Source organism: Cydia fagiglandana, chromosome 4 (genome assembly GCF_963556715.1).
Source record: "Cydia fagiglandana chromosome 4, ilCydFagi1.1, whole genome shotgun sequence".
Lineage (NCBI taxonomy): Eukaryota > Metazoa > Arthropoda > Insecta > Lepidoptera > Tortricidae > Cydia > Cydia fagiglandana.
Genome location: NC_085935.1, coordinates 9,418,874 through 9,437,651, shown reverse-complemented (window position 1 = coordinate 9,437,651; position 18,778 = coordinate 9,418,874). Strand labels below are relative to the sequence as shown.

General features: G+C 36.2%; 1 protein-coding gene across 2 annotated transcripts in view; it reads left to right on the top strand.

Annotated features, from left to right (window-relative positions):
- LOC134663649 (protein muscleblind) overlaps positions 1 to 18,778 on the top strand; it is a 402,754-nt gene that overhangs the window by 44,288 nt on the left and 339,688 nt on the right. The window contains exon 1 of one of the 2 annotated variants that reach the window (XM_063520082.1): positions 9,606 to 9,815. The exons of the other annotated variant lie outside the window; for it this stretch is intronic. The gene's annotated coding sequence lies outside the window, so the exon portion shown is untranslated. Of the gene's footprint in view, positions 1 to 9,605; positions 9,816 to 18,778 lie in introns of those variants that run through there. 2 annotated transcript variants of the gene reach the window in all.

Genomic DNA, 18,778 nt, shown 5'->3' with positions numbered 1-18,778 from the left:
AAACAGGGGCCTGGTCTGTGGTCTGACGAGAAGCTAAATTTTTTTAGGAACAATTAAGGCACGTAACCCTACTTCTGCCCCACCCTTTAAAAAATGCTGGGCACGCCTATGCCGGTAGTGCAGCTACGGTTAGAAATGGATTGTTACCATTAGTGGCAAGTGACCCTGCCTATGAAGCCGATGGTCCCGGGTTCGAATCCTGGTAAAAGCATTTATTTGTATAATAATACAAATATTTGTTCCTGAGTCTTGGTTTTTGTGTATTTAAGTGTTTATATATTATATATATATATAGCGTTGTCTGAGTACCCACAACACAAACCTTCTTGAGCTTACCGTGGGGCTTAGTCAATTTGTGTAAATAATGTCCTATAATATTTATTTATTTATTATATTTCGGGGATCTCGGAAACGGGGGTGAAAAATCGATCTAGTTAGGTCTTATCTCTGGGAAAACGCGAATTTTGTACTTTTTATTTATGCTTTCCGGGCAAAGCTCGGTCTCCCAGATATTCACAGCCGTATTCGAACAATGAGATACGTCAAATACTAGATTTTGAAACGATATGGATTAGATATGTGAGTGTCAAACAAGTGTCAAAATTGACATTTCTTCAAACAAAAACGTCACTTTTGACACTTGTTTGACACTGACATATCTATTCCATATCTTTTCAATATCTAGTATTTGACGTATCTCATTGTTCGATTACGGCTGTCAGTATATTTAACGCGTTGCGTTTATTTTCGGTTTGTTTGGCCCACATTAGGTATATTACACGGGGGACAGCATGCATACGTAATGATTTGATCAGTACTAACGTTTTATATAGGTACCTGCAAAAACATAAGTACAGAGGTAAATAATTATCGTTTCTTATTTTCATCCATTAATATAAAATAAAATAAAATCTTCTATCTGTAAACTTTTGAGGATGAAATGTAACAATCTAATTGTCAACATTTACTTTCCTCGATAGTGTGGAAAAATGGTTTAGTTATTTTCACCTGAAAGGTGTCATGTCAAACATGGTCCACGGCGGTATTCCCTGCATATTGGTGAATGTGAGGCAACCCTCGTCAACGTCACGCCTCATTGACCCGCGCGAGTATCAACTGTGAGGTGATTTATTTAATACGAATCTTAGAGCCGTCACTTGATGCTGTCGAGAAATGAGCTATTGTTAGTGCTTGATGTCGTATTAATTGCTGAGATTTCACGCCTTGCCACGTTTAGTATGGTGTGAAATAACTGTCATATGCGTATGTTATTTAATTTTATCAAGTAAAGGTCAAACATTACGTTTTTGGTTTATGAAATGTCACTTTCAACACTGACAGATCAGATACAGAACAAATCCAGATGTAATTCATAATCTGTTATTTAAATCAGAATACACCCGTAATTTTCTCGGCAAATTAGTTAAGATGTAATTAATGTTCGAACGCGGCCGAAGGCATTTAAATGCTACAAGCTACGACGTAGCACTTCGTAGCGAACTTGCAGCTAAAAACGTACAAATCGGGCGATGTTGATAAGAAACAATAAAAGGTATAGCATAATATTTGCATAATACTCCTCTTATATTATCGTGAAATTGATTTACTCTATTTTTACAGCTGTACGCTAAGTACTACGCCACATTATATGTATACATACTAATAAAGAGACAATAACGTTTCTACAGAGTATCTCTCACCGGTCTTTCACAAATATTTCAATACCAAAATTAGGCAAATCGGTCCCGTTCTAGAGTGTTAGCTAATTGAACGAAAAGTAATTGATTTATAACACAGACTTGTCATTGTCACGCTGATGATTAAAGATTACGCAATAATACTTAACATTTTCACAGATAAGATATTCGTTCTAACAAAACAGTTTATCTTAATGCAGACTGTTATTTACGTTCTTTGAAAACATTACTATTAATACATTAAATCATGGAAGTATAAAAAAATAGGTACATGCAAAGGTTGTAACGGTTTTTCGACAGTTTACATTTTTACTTTAATTAAATTTCGCTCATCCATTTCCCAGATAAATTAATAAAGCGCAAAGAGCTGCAACAAGCCATATAAATTTGAAGAATAATTAATTACTCGAAAATATTGATAAATTACGCCAAACATTTCATTTAACTTGTCATATATGAAATTAATGACTGCATTAATGTACTCGAAATGTAGTTTATTAAAAATTTTATTACAGCGTCATGTAATAAAATCATGAGTATTGCCGTTATCGCGGCCGGCGGAAGATTGTTTCACTTGGCACAACGCCATAACGATTTAAGGAAGTACAAAGTATAAATACATTTTGCATGCCACTTAACAGTCCGTACGATATATCACGGCCGAGACAGTTTAAAGTTATATCGCTATAACAATTCCGTAGCCAAATGCACAAAGGGATTTCAATACGAAATCACATGTAGATGTGCGTGCGAGTTTCATTTCTCGTGTTTCTGCTATTTTACGGCCATTTACATATTATATTTTACTTATAAATAATTAATTTCTGTTCGCAACTTCGACTGCGTGAATGATTCTTCGTCTGAATGATGATAGATAGAAACTACTTATCCTAAAGCCTCAATCAAACTAGCGGTGCAAATATATCTGTCGGCGGCCGATCGTATATTTTCTAGGCATATCGATCGTGAAATTCCTAGGGATATCGTGAAACGTGAAAATCTTTGACCCGTTCTCTGAGTCGTATTTCTGTAGCTCTACTATGAGTTCCGTGAATGACAGTGAGAAGTGAAGATAGTGAGAAAGTTAAGGAAAATGTATGGAGTAATTGTACAGTGCCTCTACCGGTCACGTAAAGAACTAAAAATTTCAATTTGTATCATGAGTTACAAACGTTTTTACGCGAGTTTTCCATACTTGCCTAACTTCACACCTAAAACGCTCTCTTTCTAATTATATAATGAAAACTGAGCCAGAATTATTCTGCGTAAATACTTTACGCGAGTAAACGTGACAGATGTTATGGAAAAATACGTGCGTTTCCAACGTGACATTTCTGTCAACTTGTAAACACAACAAATACGCAGATTTTTCACGAATATTAATGCAATTTTCAACGTAATATGTATAAATTTATAACAGTATGTGAACTTCAAGCAAAACTTTAAGGGATAAATCAATTAATAGTTCGATAAAAGGCTGATTTAGTACAAAGGTAATGAGTTATACTTGACATCATATTTTCCTATTTCTACTGCTACATTTACGAAAATCACATTGCTTACGAGCAGTTTTTGGTTCTAGGCAAGAAGCTGATTGAAAACAACATTTCCCTGAAAACCCGGATTGCATCATGTATGCATGCGTATGCATGTAGAAGTTACATATGTATTAACCCTTTACCAGGCCAAGGGAAATATTCCACCCACATCTTAAATCGGTTACCGTAGTCAGGTTTTAACTCCAAACCACCTACAAAATATTTTGTCAATCCCTGAAAATATTATTTTATGATCTTCATTCACAACACGCTTCTAAATTGCGTAATATATCTTTGGCAGCCATTTCAATTCACTTGAACGCTAATTTCAGCAAACTACGGAGAAATTCGAACACTTTCCATAATTTCTATGAAACAGAAGTACATAGATCGAACAATTTTTTGATATTTTGTAGATTTTGAGTGTTGAAAGCAAATGTAATCGTAAACATTGCTAAATATTCATGCATTATTGTGTATGACCAGAATTAGGATGTGGGTTGACATTATCCCATGGCCTTATTAGAGTTTAACTGTGTGGGAGCTGTTTTTCCCATGGCCCGGTAAATTGTCTTGTCATATCACAAGGACGCAGGAGTATTTAGCAAAATATATGATTATATTACCTTACAATCATTAAAATCATGAAAATAACAAAAAATGGTTCTATATATCTGCTTGTGTTTTTCTTAAATTCAGTAAAGTGTTCGAATTTGTAAACAAACCACTAACATCACTGGTCAAGTGGATTTAAATGGCTGCTAAAGATATATTATTGGATTTTGAAGCGTGCCATGAATGAAGATCATAAAATAATGTTTTCAGTGATTGATATAATGGTTCGTAGGAGATTTGGAGTTAAACCTTGACTATTATAACCGATATAAGATGTGGGTGGAATATATCCCTTGGCCTGATCAAGAATATAATAAGACAAAATCTAGTATGACAGTTCATTACTTAGACAGGCGATGGGATAACCGTAACCCACATTTTTATTTCTGGTTTAGAGGAAGATCTCCGACTTTCATAAATACATTTTTTACAAGGCGTTCAATACGGTTGCAACAGCATATAAAGTACGTATTAAGACACGCTGGTTCTTCGGGGCCTGGTAAAGGGTTAAGAATTAAGGCTCAATACAAGGAGCGGTACATAGACATGTCGCTGTTTTTGTTGCTGGGTGCACATAACACATAGTAAGAACATACACATAGTAAAAATATTTACACAAGAATTGCTACGTATTTTATTAAGCATTATTATCTTAAATAAAACATACAAATGTTCTGTGAGTTTATTTATTTTTCTTTACTAAGTAAGTATTATTTTATTTTCCGTTGTTCAAATTATTGTGTTTGGTAGGTACTCGTTTTTCATGTCAACTTGGTAACAGGAAATATAAAACTTTCTTCAAAAACTTTTGCTGGTGGTTCAGAATCTGAAAATTTAAAACACATTTATTGCCAAATACCCGCTGCGTGGGTTCATTTTGTATTGGAAATGGGGCGCTTGGCACTGAAATATACTCGAGATCATATAGGTAGTATAAAATTAAGATCGCTATTAAGGTCATACGTAGGGTCTGTGCGGAAAGAGAAGAGTCGTAGGTATAATGTATGGGCTCCCCTAAATTTCACGACTTCTCTTTCCGCACACTCTATTAGATAATGTTACTTAGCAGTAGGAGACGGCCGCTGTCATGATGCGGACTGAAGCGGACCATTATAATAAATACCTTTTTTAATATTTTAAGATTTCTTCTCATGTGTGTACTATTTTCATCATAGGTAATAAATATGTAGCCAAAAGTAGCCTATATAATCGCGCCGTATACTTTGCTTCCTATTTTTTAACACGCAAAGTCATAATTTTAACTCGATTATTAATGATGTTTACGTAATTATCATATTTTGCAATTTTTGTCTTGAATACAATATATTTTAATTTATACATTGTTTACTAACATTGATGTGTTTATTATTTTCGTAACTATGGCAACGTCAAATCTTTAAAAAATTGTAGAATGAAGGTTGAGTCACAAAATTGAGTGAGAGTGACAAAATTGGTCTTAGAGCATTTAATAACTGGAGTGGCCATTGAGTGCTTACTGTTAGGATTTAGGATTAGGATTCCAAGCAGGAAAGAAAAGCTTGTTTTAACACCATATAGGTAATGTTTATTAATCTCAAGCAAGACTACATAGTAATGGCGTCTCATACGGGAAGAAAGAACACCTACATTTGTTTTATATTGACAACCGAATAAATCAAATATCATAGTCGTTTTTTGTTGACATTATTACTTACCCCTCTGCCGAAAAACACAATTGTGCAAACTTTTGTATGGACTGACATGGCTATTTGTACGTTACGTACAAATCATGTAGAAATAGCAATACATTTGACGTCCCCTCCCCCGCAAAAATCGGCAGACTGATTTGTAAAGAAAATGACAGCGATGACATGTCCCTTCTAAATGCTCTTAGTGGATGGTAGAGGTAAGGAATACAATCTCCATGTAATTAATAATGAAAAAGTGTCCGTCAAAAACCTTAAGAGGAAAGTATACTACGTAATCGTCCATACAAAAAGAGAAAACGTTTTTCCACTTGTAAATACGAGTATCTTCCATTCTCCATGATTTTTAGTACGGTATTGATACAATGAAAAACTAGGTTTATGGGTTTTCTTTTTTTCGCTACTCTGGAGAGATTTAGAAAAATTATAATAGCTGACAGCGTGCCCAGTTTTTGCAAATATTCTCCCATAAAAGAGTTCTCTCATAAAGTCATAAAGGATTCTCCTTACCTCTACCCTCCATATTCACGGCTACCATCAGTATATGTAACATTACTTTCTGTGCATCTCACTTGTACTAATATGCGAGAGCGAGATGCATAGATAGTAAATTACGTAGACGTGAGAAAATGTGTCAATTTTGTTATTTAGTTCTTTAGGTGAATCCTAGAGGCGCTGTATAAAACTCCGATATAACTCTTGCTCTGTTTTTTAGTATACTTAGAAAGGGACAGCATCGTTTGGAGTGGAGTGAAGTTAGGTACATAAGACCGTGAAGAAACGTAAAACGTGACACACGGCACGTTTATTCACTGAAAGTAAGTGAAAAATACTCTGCCAACTGATAGTAGAGGCAGAGACAGTTTGCCCTTCGGTCATATGAAGCACCCTAACGAACCTATCCTATCTATATATTGGTTTAATGTGACTATCGTCAAAACATTACACGGGAACATTAGCATCTGCCTGATCTTACGATCGGCCGCCGACATATCGATGCTGCAGTTGCAGTAGTGAAGTACTATCTTCATAATAATTTGTGAATTGAGATCCAGAACATAAACAATTATTGGTAGTTCAAGCGATGCGCATGATTATTACCTAGCATGTAATATTTTTACGTCTAAATCAGTTTTACTTTGTGAAAATTGTATAGTAAGGTGTAAACGGCGAGTAACAAATGAAAGTAGCATCTCGTAACAATAAACTATTTCGCAAATATCAAACTAAATATGTTTTTAGGTACTGCGCGGACATAATATTTAGCCGCGGAGTAAAAGATAGAGACGAATGTTCTATACATATTATAAAACAAAGTCCTTCGCCGCGTCTGTCTGTCTGTATGTTCGCGTCGCTAGTCATACAAAAAACTACATGAAGAAATCTCCATGGAATGATATTCGCTAACTAAGTTGTACCTACGTCGGAACAATCGATTTATTTAAGTTAACACACGGCAATAATTCGGACTGCGAGTTGTGCTTACCCCACCGCACGTAGGGTTGCCATATGGAAGAATTAAATGTCGTCATAAAAATCCGGACATCACCCTAAAAATCCGGACATTTCTTCTAGCAGAGATTAGGAGTAGCTTGAACGACGCCCCGGCGGCGCGCTGCTCTCTGCGGTGTACAGGGCTATAACCGCGAAAATCGAAGTTCGCAAATTGCGGGCATCTTTCTCTGTCACTCTTATTACGCCTTCATTGGATTAAAAGAGAAAGATCCCAGCAATTTGCGAATTTCGGTTTTCGCGGTAGCCCTTCGCCCGATCCCGTAGCCCCCCCCCCCCCCCCCCGGGCGCGCATTTTATTTTTATAAGGTCATTCCTAAAAATGCGGACACATGCCAAGTCCACACACATGCACACATGCCAAAAATTTGGAGATCTCCGGACAAATCCAGACGTATGGCAACCCTAACTGCACGTGACTGCGGTACGGAAATGCACAACTGCACGGCCCACGCTCCTCTGTCCATTCTCCAACGTCTATTAATAGGTCTTTGTATGGACGAATCGGTGGAATTTTAATTCACAGCTTTTGTCACTGAAAATAGCGTAGCCCTGCCATAATTAAGGTATTGTTTTAACGATGCACATGATTGTAATGATCAATGTGGACAGAGACGGAAACAGGATGAGTGCATCTAGCCATCAAATGTGTCAGCTTGGCTAAGTTCAATGTGTAGTGTGAATTCTCTCAAAATAATGTATGTATGTACATACATTCATACATATATGTAAGTGACATCACTTTATTGCACATAAACAGGTTTACATAAAACGGGCAAAACAAAAAATAAATAAAATTGTTATGTACAAAGGCGAACTTATCCCTGAAAGGGATCTCTTTCAGCTAACATTTGAGAAAATGCGAAAGGATCAAACACTAACATATGAAAGAAAATTTAATGTGGACAAATAAATAGCAATATGAGAATTTTGGATACATAAAATAAGACGAGGACAATAACTAAAAAGAAAACCAGTACTACCTATTATTACGAATAAACTATAAACATATACATAAACCTATATACACATATATTACTCACATAAAAAATAAAATGGTAGAAGTAACTTTGTATGTATGAATATTTAGTTACACGTGAAGTGATTGAAGTAAAGGTGACACGGGCGCTGTCACTGTCAATTTAACTGATATAAAATGAGTGACGTTTGTTGCCGTTTCTGCCGCTAAAACGTTCGATTCGTCACTAATTTTATCAAGGAATTTGACAGTGACAGCGCGCGCATCTATGCCACAGCAACAATGTCGCAACAGCAATGCATCTGCATTTGCTTAACATATTGGGGATGATTATAACAGTATATATGGTGCTACTTTACCGCCCTCGAGCGGTAATTAGCATAATACCTACCTGATGCCTATGTTGAAAATTTAAAGGGCCAAATGTACTCTAAAACGTTGTAGAATACACGTGCGAAAAGGTAATTTGCAACTCGTGTCGATTTAAAACACCCCCCGGTCGTATTTGAATTTATTTCTTTAATTATACTAGTTGCGAATTTCCTACATTTCGCAATTGTAGCGTAATTAACCTATATGGAACTAACCAAATGAAAAATAAAAGTTTTTTTTTAATGGATTTTGCTAAACAGCCAATAGGCAACTTAGTAATTCCTGCGTGACTACAAGCAAAAACCAAATCGTACAAAATAACTTGCTAAACCACACAAGTTTTTCTCTTAAATCTCTGTAATAGATGTTTTATGAAATTGCAATGTCTTTGTGCTTCAACTTTCTTGCAAAGACAACTTCATTCACACTAAACTTGCATTTTCATGCAGATTATTTTATTGTATTTATTGTGACATTGATGGAAGTTTACTCCAGGAACTCTTGAAGATTTTCTACTTTTATTATTTTCCGAAGGATAAGTTCTTAGATGTACTAGGTTATTGCTTAAAAGTTTGAATGGAAAGTTTCGAGTTTGCGTAGATCTTGTTGAGCAAAGTTATGCCGTTATGTATATAACATCTATTCATATTCACGCTTTCTACCTGCTCTTAAAATTAAAGTTATTTCGCGGGAATTGGGACGTAGGTAGCATAGTATGTTTTCTTCCGTGTCCTTTTATGTCCTGTGTGCAGAAGTTTGATTTTGATTATAGTGACGGAAAAAAAATGTTTGAAATAACGAATTACATATTTACATGTCAAGAGTTCAGGCGTAGGTATAATATTTACATGCCATGCCCAGGCTGCTACTGACTATGACTGATGAATTGGTGTTGTAACTATTTTATTTCCTTAAGAAACTGTTGAATTTTATACAGATAAGGCGCCAATGACTAAAAATGGTGGTAAAAATGGACTGAATGAAAAATGAGTTGTTGGAAATCTACTCAGTCACACTAAGTTATTTAAAATGTGGGACTACGAAGTGGTAAGTTCTCCTAGTAGTACGTAGTTGAGTTGGTTGAAAGTGGTCGTCGGCGGCGACGGCGCGGCGGCGGCGGCGGCGGCACCGGCGGCGGCGGAAGGCGTGCCCCGGCGAGCCAATGGCGCGTCCCACCCCCTCGCCCCGCTAGGCACCCGCTACACCCAGCTTGTCAGTAGGTTTGTGTCCTTTTGGCTGACCGCATGACTCCGTATCTCGCTTCGTCGCTGTACTCGTTGTAACATACAGCACGCGCTTAAGAACGCTTCCGCCAGACGCTTCTAACTAACGCCGGAGTTTGTGAACTGTTGAAAGAACGTTTAAAGAAACTTGTAGAGGAGTTGGCAAGTTTGGGTGGCAGCACGACGAGCATAAGGTAATTGTCGGTTGTATGGTGGGCCGGCCGGCGCCCCCCGCGGCGCCCCCGCGCTCGCCCTGCGTCGCCGCCTCTTGGAGGCCGCCACGCGGGATCCTTATCAATGATTCATCTCGTATGCTCAATTTTCTCTAGATTGGACTACGTATGTACTAGCGCAGTATTTTTTATTATTGTGTTAATTTTGATTAAAGGCGTGTTCATGTTGGCTTATGGCATGAAAATGTATGAATGAAAAAATGGTAAAGTATTTTTAAGGCAATCAACCAAAAATTATACGCATTAATTTGAAAAGCAAAGGCTTTTATTAAGGAATAATGAGGTGCATAAATATTAAAAGTCTACAGGTACTTTTTAATCTGTAAATAATGTATTATCCATTTCAACGTTGTCAACTTGTCAATGATGTCAAGTTCTTAAATAAAGAGTAGTTATGTAGAACTTGAAATTTAAAATTTTTCAATAGTCATAAAAGCCGTGGGTACGCACCGTACACGAAGATCTCGGTGTTAACCGAACTACTTATACGTACATATTCAATGACGTTTCAGCGGATTCTGACAAAAATCCAATCGCATCAAAACAGCAATATCAAAAGGGTAGAAAAATCAAGTGTCCGAATTAACACAATATTTCATTCATTTCCTTATTATCGTTTAGAAGTGCCCGACAAATTAAAGAACATTTTTCTTGGAGTTTTCGCTGGCTCTCGAGGCCGGTCCATAAAGCTTAACTACACGCCGTAACCGCAACTAATTATTAGGGCGGGTTTACATAACGTATTTATGAGCTCCAGATTTAACGGCAACGCCGGTCTCGGGTGGTCTGTTATCGTGCCATTAAAAAGTTGTCCTCTGCGGGCCGGTAAATAACGCAATATGAGCCGTGGCGGCAATATGGCCCACGCTGCCGCTACCCCGGCTTTTGTCGCGAGACAAAGCACTGTACAGGCAACGACTACCATTCATAATAATATACTTGTTGCCCTGTCCAAACTAGGATTAAAATTCTAGTAAACATGATGAAATTGCTTTTCACAAGCGAATCTTCTATTTCGCATTAATATTAGGTACCTACGTATAAATAGCTTGTGTATAGCAATTTGTTTACTCAAATTATCCTTAAGAACGTTTAATATTCTTGTTGATTAATTATAATATCTCATCTGTTTTTATTTCTTTTGGACACGAAATCGTCGTCAGTATTCGAGGCATAAATTCCATAAAACAAGCTGATCCATCTACAATATTTCAGAGAAATTGGGGAACCCCTTCAACCATGAAAGCTGAATAAACAAACTGAAACAATCCTATAATATGAGCAAGGACGGTATGTATTACGAAACTTGTAATAATATCTGAAGTTTATCTTTCTTTGTCACCCGATTTCGCAGCGGGTCGACGCGCGAAGCCGTTACCGTCGCCATGGCAACGGCTACAGACTTGTACACGAATATGGAGGCACAAACTTATCTGCGTATGACAAAGCTCTTCGTACGTTGACAGAAAGGCTATTTCAGCTTTCATTTATGTGCCATGTAAGTTTGTAGAGTTAGAGAAGGAAACCGTGTACAGGTCAACCAATTTGGCTGTTCCATAACAGAGACTTTATTGCGTTGACAGAAAGCGTATAATTGCATGATTCATAGCTGGTCTGGTACGAGGCGCAAATGGATTGCCTATTCTATTCATTATTTCAAGTTTTTGCATAACGTTTAATATTCATACTATGACTTAACATATCGAATACGTGAAACCGATCTATTAAAATAGTAATCTAGTTCGAATGCCACTCTTGCTAGCAAATACGGCCCGATTCGAACTTTAAGATACGTCAATTAATAGATCTAGAAACGATATGGATGAGATAATCAGCCAGTGTCAATGTGACGTTTCTTCAAACAAAAATGTCACTTTCGACACCACATCTAATCCATATCGTTTCTAGATCTATTAATTGACGTATCTTAAAGTTCGAATCGAACAGATAGTCACACTTTTAGTTTGACTTAAGGCGCAGTGAGTTCAGGTTCTTCTCTCACTCTCAATGACCATGAGCGTGAACGAGACGGCTGTGTGTGCTTATCTAAATAATTGGACGCAAAAAAAAGCCAAAGTATATTACATATAGAATGCCTTATAAATGTAGCAGCTGTCTCATATTCAGTGGCGTAGCGTGAACCAATCTAGCCGTGGACATTGTGGGCAAAAACCACATCTGCGAGGCCCTTCTCAATGTGAAAACACATTCCCAAGGTATGTAAGAAAAAGGTTGGCTGTGCGAGCCCCCCCCCCCCCCCCCCTCCCTAAGTGCGAGGGCGTGCTATGCCACTGTTAATATTTTAGAGGCCCAAAAACAAACCCGTAAAATACGAACTCAAACAGATTATTAAAAGTCACGATTATTAGGTAGGTATGCGTTCCGTAGCAGTGCCGGTACCCCTTCTCCGTTAGCGGTAGGCTAATACTAGATAGAATTGAAGTGGTGGGAAAAGCTCTTGAGTAGCTGACAGATCTTTTCTAGGGGGTAATTGCATAAAAGATTCATATGGGTCGAAGTGTATCCGCAAGGGCTCCCGAAAACAATAAGAGAAGATAAGTTTTTGGCAAAAATTTCATTTTTGGTACAAGCTTTTATCGCTGACTGTACTTTTCTTACGACAGACAACTAATACTCATCGAGACAATTCTAAATATCCCTAACACAATTAGGTTGCGTTGTTTCATCGCAGAGTTCCCATGGCCATCTCCTGTCTCCATTATCAGATCAGCTCGATGGTACCATAATATTGCATTGTCATCCGATTTATACATGCATGCAAAATTTCAGCTCAATCGGAAACCGGGAAGTGGATCAAATTTAACTTGCAAGATTTGATTACACGCAGACAGACAGACAACGGTCAGGTGAAACTAAATAAATGCTTGTAATAAGCTAAAATTAAAAGTGAACTCATATAGGATAAAAGTAGCAAGAACGTTACAAGACACTTCCAAACTTTTGATGTTTACACACTCCTGCGAGGATCTCGCTAATTTCTGGATTTATGAGCGTTCCTCACAAACTCCATACGAATATGCCATCTTATTTAATCACCGAGTTGCGGATAATAAAGCTGGGAATTTAAACATGATTTAGAGATGAAGGGAGTTAGTTAATTTCATATTTGAGAATTAAATTTATGAAATTAATATTGGCAAATTTTGTAGCAAATTTCTCAGTAATGTGAAATAATAATTTTCTGTGATCAACTCGTAATGTATATTCAGTATTATAAGTCCATCGTAAAAATATCGAGGATTAGCTTCATTAAAAATATCAACTTAAAACTGGGCAAATTATTTAAATAAGGACTTATCATAACTTAACATAACTAGTAAAAACATAAGTTTATTTTTAGTTACCATAAACAGTGCACAATTAAATATGTGTGTGTGTATATACATATATTTATATGTAATTAAATATGAGTACACAATTGGTAAATTTTAACCACCCAAAATACAAAGGTACTTATAAGAAATATATTGGTTGGTCATAAAATGATCCGCTGTAATTCGCAGAGAATTTTTATACATTTTTTATTTCATTTATTAAATAAATGAATGGTAAATGATAGGATAATGGTTTAAACCTGACCAAGTCCGTTTGTCGCAAGACTTTTAATGTAAGCTTCCTAACAAAATAATTATATTGTATCGTTTATCTAATACCTAATCTACTAACTATTGTTGCAAAGCATCCGAGTTGTTGCTAGTGTTGTGTGTGGAATGTCTACGAGCTCTAAAAATATGACACAAAAATATGTCAGATAGAAATGACAGATTTCTTTTGATTGGATAGTAAATTCGACCGGAAATCTTAGTCAATAGCCCATGGACTAATCTGACAAGATCGAATAGATCAAACAATTATTTGACCCCACTATAGAGAACTGTAGCGCGTACTACGATAATGCTGCCACATAATCTCGTAGACCATACAGGTGCTACGGCGTACCAGGTAAGCATGAAACGTTAAACTTTCGCGATATATCCAAATCATTAAGTTCATAAGCGCGATCGACCGCATCATAAGATTATAACCGATTTTAAAAATGAGATAACGGCTCTGAAGTTGTATAATTGTCACATTTTTATCACCTGTGCCACCACCATGCCATGCATCACCTTTTCACTCACATATTTGTTAGAACGTGACTGGCATGGTGAAAAATGATAAAGAGCCGACTATCTTAGCCCTAGGTTGTAGTTTTACTTTAAAATGATGCCCTAACATCCGATTTTTCATATATTAAAAATGGTCAATTTGAATAAATCCAAATTTGGTATTTATTATTAATACGCCTATGATTTAAAAAAGATTATTTTTCTATACATTCATAGGTTTTTTCACGGTTCATGCGCAGTGCTGTGGATTTATCTCTATTGTTCTATTTCTAGAACACGTTCCCGCATATCACGAACACTAATGACACCCTTTGTTATTCATAGCTTAGTATATGCGATCTACATTCAGGACGTGCGGACCGTTGCATTCGCAGCAAGAGTAATAGAAATTGAAATATTTATTAATGTGTTTTAAATATAAAAACTAAATTATGTCTCTATGGTACGATGAACTAGCTTATAAAGTTAGTTTTTTTACTTAAATCAAAACGATACTTTTCGCCGGCTTCGAACTTTAAGATAGAATGTTAGAATCGGGCCATTTAGCTCTAGTATGGTTGTTCGAAAAAAGGGTGGTTAACTGATGTACAACTCACCCTAATTATTTCGGATTTATATTTTATAGGTTATGTAGCGTAATTTCTAAAATCAAATTTCCTAAGTACGAAATTCCTAAAGACAGAAACATCGAAGATCAGAATGTCTAATGTACGAAATTCCTAAAGATGCATGTCTTGGGGACTATGTCTTCGAAAATTGATGTAACTAGTACCTTTGTAAATATTGTAAATATATATTAAATAAAAAAAGAGAGAAAGAATAAAATCGCAACGATATGTTAAAATATTCTCCGGTTCAATTTGCGTTGAAAATGTGCTCCCTTGTAATGGCTAAATGTATATTAATGTGCGTCCCCAGCCACTACAGTAATATTGTTCTTTTTATTATTCGACCTCTAAAGCTTTTACTATAGAGAGCTAGTGCCGAGGCGTTCCTTTTACGGTTTCAAGTAATTTCATTGTGCGCAACAAAGTCGGTAATGCTAAGAATCCACAGTATTATGTAACATTGTCCTTATGTCCAGCCGATTGAAGATTGGACGGCTTTACGGACAAACTATGTAGCTCACTAACTTTAACTATGATGTTTTATGGGCAACATATTTCTCAAGTTAGAAGAAATTCAGAAATATTTAAAAATTTCCACTAATTTGTATTACAGTCGCCATCAGATATATCGGAGCGGCCGAGGTGCTCAAAAATATCTTAACACGCACTTTAACGCCTTGACAATAGGGGCGTGTTCAGATATTTGTGAACACCTTGGCCGCTCCGATATATCTGATGGCGACTGTACAATAAACGTAGGTATTTCGTTTGTAATTTACAAACCCTTAAGGAACCCTATGTAGCACGAACGAAAGCAAAAGCCATGGCATCGTTAATTCCCTTAGGTTAATTCCACAAAAATAATCTCAATTTAAAAAGCAAATTAGATGAGTCGGTAATACCTCGGCCCCATTCTCTTTCGTCCAATGATGACGTAAGAATTTCATTACAGAAGAGTTCCCCTGCGCCCGCTGGCCCTTTTTCAAGAGGATTAAGTTGTAATCCAACAGGAGGACTAAAATCATTCATTAGAATGCAGTTCCTAGCTTTATTATGTCCAACACAATGTTTTCACTGCCCGATAATGGATTTAAATCACTTTTTAAATGTGATTCATATGGTAAATTTCGGCAGCGCGGCATGTTAGGGTGACCACACACTGAGGCCGATGGAGATATAATTGACCTGCGAGGTAACGTTAAAAATGAAATGTGCGAGACTTTATTTACTTTAATAACCGGACAAGTGTATAAATTAGGCCGTATTAAAGTGGAACAAATTACCTGTCACGAAAACAACTTGTTTATTAATTACTGAAAGAGCTGCTTGTAAACATCGTTGTGTAACTGTAATTAATTGAGGCAAGTGTTGTTAATTTTGAATTTAATATGTTTTAAATACAAATTTAATTATTCGTGTATAAACACAATTAAAAAGTTAGTTGTAACAGGACGATAGTAAATATAAAGTTTTATTTAGTCCTATACACCGTTGGCTGGTAAAACCCGACCGATTTTAAAGGTGTATTTTTGGACCGCATACGAATATAGAGACTAAAATGTCATACAAAGTTTTCTAAAAGCGCTTGATTTCGTAGGTACAATATATCTCCACATTTTGAACACATTTCAATTTATTTCTTTAAGCGTAGGTAACATTATTATATAGACAATATTATATATTATAACTAAAAGAACTTTAAATACTCTAAGTCGAATAACGTCTTCAATATATCTCCACTACTAGGCATTTAAAATCTACTAATAGAATTGAAAACGAGTGGTCAATACCACTAGATTCCCAATTTCTAGGTAGGTATGGCTTGTATTTCAAAAATATATCTTCGCCGTTTTCCACAGATTTACGAGTCTCAAAATCGTCACTTAAAATAAAAAATCGGCCCCGTATTTTGCAATAAGTTACTTAACCTTTAGAAATGTAGCGAGATAATAAGATATCCCCGTACTTAATGACTGTTTCAATTTACTTAAAAATAAACATTATGTTAATTTGTTTATAAATGTGATAATAAAATACAAAGCAATTCACTACAACCATATAAAGGGATAACATTAGAATAACGAAAACTGTGACGAATCTATCAACATACGAGGCCCTAATTCGACGTAACTCAGACAGAGGGCGCTAGGCGCACACAAGGACAACGCGCGATGAGCCCTGGTATTAAATCCAGATTACCGTTTGGCGTTTCCGCCCGGCTGGATAATCAACGCGACTATATTAAAGCTATCACTCAGGAGCATGACAAGCACGAACCGCGCGTGACGTCACCGTACTCGCCAATCGAACGTAAATTGTCGAGTATTGTCGTGACAATTACGAATTTACATGAGTTATGGAACGACCATGCTTGAAAAATGGCTCTGGGTGTTTTTAATTGTTCTTGTTGCCTGCCGTTTGGGCTGCACTGAACGTTTCACTTTTCCGGTTCTTTTTTGTTTGATGTGCTATTTCTGTTTCGAAGGGATATTTTCACCACACCAGCTCGGAAAGGCTTACTTTGCACTTCGAAAACTGATAGCAAAGTTGCATTTTATTCACATGTGAGACAAAGTAATCAAATGCAAATTTTGAGTTAGTTTCCTATGTTTACTGGTAGAATTGACTTTTAAATGATGATTTAGGATGACAAATATTTAATAACATTCATTTGGATTTGATTAGGTTTGATTTTGTTTGATATTTTACATTTAAAATTTGCTTCGGGTTCGTGTGGTGAAAAATGTTGTGTTTCACTCGGGGGCAAATTTTGTTTAACCCTCGTGCTTTGAAACCCTCGCAACGCTCAAGATTCCATTTACCGAGCCACTCGCTACGCTCGTGGTTCAATTTTGGAATCTTTCGCTTGCTCGGGTATCAATATTAGCACGAGCGGTTAAACAACAACTTTGCCCCGTTGTAAAACAAATAACTATTAAATAGAGGAATGGGTTAGACGTGTAACGTAAACGGAGCGTGGCAGTTGTTTTCGTAATAACTATATGTAGTGTCTGAGCCAATGATTGGAATTAAGTTACCGAGAGCTAGGAAGATGATTATTTTTTATAATAATTTATAAAATAAAAAAATATATTTATAATTTTTTTATAGGATAAAAAAATATATATATATATATAAAATAAAAGTTCGATAAGTGTAAACATGTTTAAACTTGTGTAAACTTATACTTGTGTTTGTTTGAATAAAGAAACAAGAATAATCCGTATATTAATTTAATTGCGTAGAAAGGGTTGTATCGGAATGATTCGGATTATAGTGTTGTTGTTGTTGTTGTGATATAGAAGGGACGCCCACTTATCGTGTTGACGTAGCCGTTACGGTTCGGGCTGCATTAAGTGTGATTGACGGTGACCTTTCTGAATCTATTATGTGATTATAACCAATTTCAAATAAAGTCGTGAGATATTGCATTCTAAAGTTATCGTACTAACGACTTTTAATGGGTTTAAAAAGCCAATAATGCACACGTTACACCTGAGACTTATTAACCGTATTTAGACTAACTTATTCTTCTACAACGAATGTTTTCCTTTAAAGCCTCTCGCTATTTTATTCCACCAGATTAAATCATAATATTCATAATTAAACACTATCTTTCCATAACGGCGTCAGGCTTTGTCATGATTACGGTACGGAGGCGAGGGCATTTGGTCCGCGATACGTTCTCATTCGGAAAATCGCAAAATATTAAATACAGAAGGTTGAATAGGACACAATTAAATATATTTATTTAGACAAACCCGCTGGGCTTTCCGCTAATTTCGTCTAGGCCTAGATACTTTGTATCGAGAGTAAATATTTTTTTCGATCGATTGAGGTAGGTATGTAATTGAAACTTTTGATGAAGACATTGTGGCATACGTGTTTTCGACTGCTTTTTTAATTGCGCAAAGTTCATAGAAATCAACCTACATATATAAAAATCCACGCAAACAAAGTCTCGAGCAACATCTAGTTGTATATTTGCAGGCGATTTGTGAAAGATTGTCCCAATACGTATATATTATAATAATATGTATTATGTTTTTAAGTTTATTGTATCTATTAATTTATTATTCATTCTTAAGTGCGGATTAAGTAGTATCCTCGGTCTCACGTACACGACGAGCTAGTAACTTTTTTTAACATTATCCCCTGTTACATGCAACGGGTCTTCTGTACAGGC